The sequence below is a fragment of the Lathyrus oleraceus genome, chromosome 4, assembly GCF_024323335.1.
Source record: "Lathyrus oleraceus cultivar Zhongwan6 chromosome 4, CAAS_Psat_ZW6_1.0, whole genome shotgun sequence".
NCBI lineage: Eukaryota > Viridiplantae > Streptophyta > Magnoliopsida > Fabales > Fabaceae > Lathyrus > Lathyrus oleraceus.
In genome coordinates this window covers 480,828,450-480,835,372 of record NC_066582.1, presented here as the reverse complement: position 1 = coordinate 480,835,372, position 6,923 = coordinate 480,828,450, and positions in this window count along the sequence as shown.

Sequence of the window (6,923 nt, the reverse complement as noted above, 5' to 3'; positions counted from 1 at the left end):
CCAAGACAGCCTGTCTGGAGGCTCCTTGGAATGGTACACCAAGTTGAGATCGTCCGATATCAAAAGCTGGCAAGATTTGGGAGATGCTTTCTTTAAGCAATACCAATTTAATGCTGATATGGCTCCGAGTCGTACCCAGCTGCAGGGTATGTCCCAAAAGCATAACGAAGGATTCAAGGAGTATGCGCAGAGGTGGAGAGAACTGGCTGCAAGGGTGCAACCTCCTCTGGTGGACAGAGAGATGTCCGATTTGTTCATGGGGACCCTGCAGGGGCCGTTTGCAGAAAGAATGGTGGGTTGCCCTGTCACCAATTTCTCTGACATTGTGGTGGCAGGAGAAAGAATCGAAAGTTGGTTGAAGCTGGGTAAAATCCAGGGTGGTGCATCTGCGTCTTCTTCAGGAACGAAGAAACCATTCGGCAATAATGGTGGTCAGAGAAAGAAGGAAGGAGACACCAGCGCAGTGTACACGCAGCGCGGACCCGGTAGGGAACGTTACTTCCAGCATACCGCTGCGGTAACAATTCCTGCTGAGTCTCATTCAGCACAACCGCAACAGCAACAGCAACAGAGACAACAACCCTTTCAACAGAGACCACAAAGGGCTGGTTATCAAGTCCGGGGCAGAGCGCAGGACAGACAATTCGATAGGCCTCCGGTGACCTATGCCTTTTTGTTCAAAAAGTTGATGGATTTGGGCCTTGTGCAAACTAGAACTCTGGCACCTTTGAGACCTGATCAAAGGCCAGCCAGTTATGATGAGAATGCTAAATGTGAATTCCACTCGGGTGCGCCCGGGCACAACATTGAGAACTGTAAAGCTTTTAAGCACACAGTTCAGGATTTAGTGGATTCCAAGGCTATTAATTTTGCTCCATCCCCCAATGTCAATGCAAATCCCATGCCTGCGCATGGTCAGAGGGGGGCGAATGCCATCTTTGAGGAGAGCAGAGTGGGGCTGTTTGAGGTTGGTCAGCTGAAGACGCCTTTGATTGAGGTCAAAAGGCAGTTGTTGAGGAATGGGGTCTATCCGGGCTGCGGATCTGATTGTGCTGAGTGCACTATTTCTGCAAATGGTTGTGAACTTCTGAGGAAGCATGTCCAGGGTCTGATGGACGCAGGGAATATTGTGATCGAGAAGTCTGAAGGGAAGAAGGAGGAGGTCTCCACCATAACCATTTTCTATGACCCGGTTGATTTGTCTAACCTAGTGGAGGAGGCTCCAGTTACCATCACGGTACCTGGGCCGATTCCATATGACAAAGATGATGCTGTGCCATGGCATTATGGGGGAGAAGTTTATTGTAATGGTGAGAGGGTTGAGGAGCCATCTGCTAGTGAAACCACCGTGCTAAAGGTGGATAATGCCGGTCCCAGTGGTTTCACTCGCAGCGGTAGATTGTTTGCTCCCGACGCATTGAGGAGGGGGGAGGAAGAAAAAGAGAAAAAAGAAAAGGCCGAGGCTTTAGCCAGGGCGAAAGGGAAGGCTGTGGCAGAGAATGGAAATACTCCTGTGACGACACCGACGCCTGCGGGGTCGGATAATAAATTTGATGATGAAGCTGAAGAGTTTCTGAGGATCATCAAGAAGTCAGAGTACAAGCTGGTGGATCATTTGCAGCAAACTCCGTCCAAAATCTCCATTCTTTCACTGTTACTGAGCTCAGAGGGGCATAGGGAAGCCTTGTTGAAGATTTTGAAGAAGGCCTATGTTCCTCAGGAGATCACGATTAACCAACTGGAGACCGTGGTATCTAATGTTCATGCCAGCCATGGGCTGGGTTTCACGGATATGGATCTGACAGTGGACGGCAGGAATCATAACCGGGCTTTACACATAGCGATGGAATGTAAAGGAGCCGTGCTTTCGCATGTGCTGGTTGATACCGGCTCCTCTTTGAATGTGTTGCCTAAGAAGGCCCTGGCAAAGCTAAACTGTGATGGGCTGATTTTGACCCCGACTGATCTGATTGTGCGGGCATTTGATGGGTCAAAGCGGGCTGTATTTGGGGAGGTGGAATTGCCAGTGAAGATTGGCCCAGAAGTGTTTAAGTCGACCTTTTATGTTATGGACATCCAGCCAGCCTACAGTTGTTTGTTGGGTAGGCCGTGGATCCATGCTGCGGGAGCAGTTACATCGACTTTGCACCAGAAACTGAAATATGTCTGGGGAAGCCAAGTCGTTACTGTTTGCGGAGAGGAGGACATCTTTGTCAGCCACCTGTCTTCGTTTAAGTATGTGGAGATGGATGGAGAGATATGGGAAACGCCTAGTCAGGCATTTGAAACCGTCAAGGTGGAGAATGCTCTGTTTGCTAAGCAAGAAGAGGAGAAACCATCCATCGCTTCGTACAAGCAGGCTGCTGAGGTAGTTAAAAGTGGAGAGGCTCCAGGCTGGGGCAGAATGATGGAAGTCCCTGAGAAGAAGGACCGGTTTGGGGTCGGATATAAGCCGAGCCGAGGCTCTGGGCCGAACAGAGGGGGTCGTACGTCTGTAACTTTCACGAGTGCCGGAATGCTAGATCCAGACCACATCTGCATGATGGGTGAAGATACTGACAGCGACTGTGACATGGACCGGTGGATAACGCCGTGCGCACCAGGGATGGAAATCCGCAACTGGAAAGCCGAAGAGATCATCCGGGTCACTCTCCTCGAAGAGTAATATTTTTCTTGTTTCTTTCTTATTTGCATGCAAACCATACGTGTTGCCCGACACGTAATGGTCCATTGTAAGGGCCTCCTCATGTTCATAAATTTGTAAGATTTTGCATCATTAATAAAAGGATGTTTTTTAGTCAAAAGCGGTGTTCCCTGTTTTTCATTTATTTTTGCAGTTTAAAAAATAAAAACGAAATAAAAATGGCAATGTTTTCATTTTTCTTTTTCGATTTCTCACACCGGTTCTAAAGCAGTGCATGAAACAACATTCATGCAGATGCGATTCCTCTCCGGATCTCATTGATAACAATCCTGTTACACCCTTGTATGACTTCGACAATCCAATCTATCTTGCTGAAGAAGAAGACGAAGAAGATTGTGAACTGCCAGGGGAATTAGCCAGATTGTTAAAACAAGAGGAGAAGGTGATTCAGCCACATGAAGAACAGATTGAGGTTGTAAATCTGGGTACCGATGAGGTTAAGAAGGAGGTGAAAATCGGGGCTGCTTTGGAGGAGAGTGTCAAGAGCCGAATGGTGGCGTTGTTGAAAGAGTATGTCGATATCTTTGCCTGGTCTTATCAAGATATGCCAGGGTTGGATACCGACATTGTTGTGCACAAGCTACCGTTGAGAACAGATTGTCCTCCAGTGAAGCAGAAGTTGCGCAGAACTCGACCTGATATGGCGATGAAGATTAAGGAAGAAGTGCAGAAGCAGTGGGATGCTGGTTTCCTTGCTGTCACTAACTATCCGCCATGGGTCGCGAACATTGTACCAGTCCCGAAGAAAGATGGGAAAGTGAGAATGTGTGTGGACTACCGAGATTTGAACAGAGCAAGTCCGAAGGATGATTTTCCATTGCCTCACATTGACGTGTTGGTAGATAATACCGCTCAATTCTCGGTGTTTTCCTTCATGGATGGCTTTTCTGGCTATAATCAAATCAAAATGTCGCCAGATGATATGGAGAAAACAACGTTCATTACACCGTGGGGTACCTTTTGTTACAAGGTGATGCCATTCGGTCTCAAGAACGCCGGTGCTACTTATCAGAGAGCTATGGTGACTTTGTTTCATGATATGATTCATCATGAAATTGAATGCTATGTTGATGACATGATAGCAAAGTCCCAGACAGAAGAGGGGCATTTGGTAGATCTGGCTAAGTTGTTCGACCGGTTGAGACAGTTCAGACTGAGGTTGAATCCGAACAAGTGCACGTTCGGAGTGCGGTCCGGTAAACTGCTGGGGTTCATTGTAAGTGAGAAAGGAATCGAGGTTGATCCTGCAAAAGTAAAAGCAATAAAAGAAATGCCTGAACCGAGAACAGAGAAGGAGGTTCGTGGTTTCTTAGGTAGATTGAACTACATTTCACGGTTCATATCTCATCTAACGGCCACGTGTGAGCCAATATTCAAATTGTTGAGAAAAGATCAAACGGTCAGGTGGAATGATGATTGCCAAGCGGCATTTGAAAAGATAAAAGAGTATTTGCAGGAGCCTCCGATTCTGATGCCTCCTGTGGAGGGGAGACCGTTAATTCTGTACCTGACAGTCCTCGAGGGGTCTATGGGGTGTGTATTGGGGCAGCATGACGAGTCTGGTCGAAAAGAGCATGCCATATACTACTTAAGCAAAAAGTTTACCGACTGTGAAACAAGATATTCACTGCTCGAGAAAACTTGCTGTGCTTTGGTCTGGGCTGCTCGCCGACTAAGGCAGTACATGCTGGTTCATACCACTTTATTGATTTCCAAGATGGATCCAATCAAGTACATTTTTGAGAAGCCAGCATTGACCGGACGGGTTGCGAGGTGGCAAATGATTTTGACGGAATATGATATACAGTACACCTCTCAGAAAGCGATCAAGGGGAGTGTGTTGTCTGATTACCTCGCCCAGCAACCTATTGATGATTATCAACCGATGAAGTTTGAATTCCCTGATGAGGACATCATGTTTCTCAAATCGAAAGATTGTGAGGAACCGATCCCGGGGGAGGGGCCTGACCCTGAATCCGAATGGATTCTGATGTTTGATGGGGCCGTTAACGTGAATGGAAGCGGTGTTGGTGCTGTTTTGGTTACGCCAAAAGGATCCCATATTCCTTTTGCTGCCCGGCTAACATTTGAGTGTACCAACAACGTAGCTGAATATGAAGCTTGCATATTGGGTATTGAGGAGGCGATTGATTTGAGAATCAAGAACCTTGTCGTTTATGGAGATTCAGCTCTGGTGATAAATCAGGTTAACGGAAAATGGTATACGCATCAATCTCATTTGGTTCCGTATCGAGATTATACGAGGAGATTGTTGACGTTTTTCACCAAGGTGAAGTTGCATCATGTGCCCAGAGAGGAGAATCCTTTGGCAGATGCTTTGGCTACTCTGGCTGCCTTGATTAAGGTGCAGAGGTGGAATCAGTTCCCCAGTGTGGAAGTTGGACGTCTGGATAGACCGGCTTATGTGTTCGCTGTTGATACAGCACCTGATGATGAGAAGCCGTGGTATTACGATATCAAGCGCTATCTTGAGACGCAAGAATATCCTGAGGGAGCATCTAAGAAAGATAGAAAGACTCTGCGGAGGTTAGCCATGGTATTCTACCTGAATAAGGATGGGGTTTTGTACAAGAGGAATTTTGATTGGGTCTTGCTCAGATGTGTTGATGACGCAGAAGCAAGCCAATTGATGAAAGAGGTTCATGAGGGGTCGTTCGGTACCCATGCCAGTGGGAATGCAATGGTAAAGAAGCTGCTGAGAGCAGGTTATTATTGGATGACAATGGAGGCCCAATGTTTCAATTTCGTGCGGAAGTGTCATAAATGCCAGATTTATGCAGACAAGGTGCACGTGCCTCCAAATCCGTTGAGCTTAATGTCGTCTCCATGGCCGTTTGCTATGTGGGGCATTGATATGATTGGAAAGATTGAGCCTACAGCTTCGAATGGGCACAGGTTCATATTAGTGGCTATTGATTACTTCACCAAGTGGGTAGAAGCAGCTTCTTATACGAATGTGACGAAGCAGGTTGTAGCCAGATTTCTTAAGAGAGACATCATTTGCCGATACGGGGTTCCCGAGAGAATCATTACTGATAATGGTTCTAATTTGAATAATAAGATGATGGCAGAGTTGTGCCGGGAATTCAAAATTGAGCATCACAACTCTTCTCCCTATCGTCCGAAGATGAATGGGGCGGTTGAGGCAGCCAACAAGAATATTAAGAAGATTGTGCAGAAAATGGTGGTAACCTACAAAGATTGGCATGAGATGTTGCCGTTTGCGTTGCATGGGTATCGAACGTCGGTACGTACATCTACTGGGGCAACTCCTTTCTCGTTGGTATATGGGATGGAGGCTGTGTTACCTGTTGAGGTTCAGATTCCCTCTTTAAGAGTCCTGATGGACGTGAAACTGCAAGAGGCTGAATGGGTAAGGACCCGATATGAAGAGTTGAGCCTGATAGAGGAAAAGAGGCTAGCAGCCATCTGTCACGGGCAGTTGTATCAGCAACGAATGAAGCGTGCTTTTGACAAGAAGGTGCGACCTCGGGTATATCACGTAGGTGATATGGTGCTGAAAAGGATCCTTCCTCCTCAAAACGATCGAAGGGGCAAGTGGACGCCGAATTATGAGGGTCCATTCGTGGTCAAGAAGGTTTTCTCTGGTGGAGCCTTGTTGTTGACGACCATGGATGGTGAGGATTTTCCATCCCCTGTGAATGCGGACGCAGTTAAAAAATACTTCGTATAAATTGACCCGCTGGACGAAAAGAACAAAATAGTCCAGGCAAAAATGGGCATCCCGGCGAACCAAAAACAGAAGAAAGGTTCGGGCAAAAATTAGGAATATAAAATGAAAAAATTGTACACCCGGCAAGTCGAAAACCTGAAAAGGCGACTTGGGCAAAAATGGGTATCCCGGTGGACTGAAAACCCGAAAGGGCGGTTCAGGCAAAAGAGGGATTGAAACGAACAACTGCGTCTAGCATGATCGTTTGCGCTTTGGGTTAAAGCATCATGGATAATACCCGGTAGGGATCAATCGGAATCGTTTTGTTCAGAAGGCAGAAAGCATGGAGAGTCTGAGGACATATGGGGTGTAACTGAGTTGGAACTCGATGAGATCACGGGTTTCACATTGCCATTAGGATAGATTTTTCCTTTTGTGCGCAATTACCTCTTTTCAGGAATTGCTTCCTTTTGTATTGCTCATTTGAGCCACACATTTTTCAATCAATAAAATGCACATTCAGTC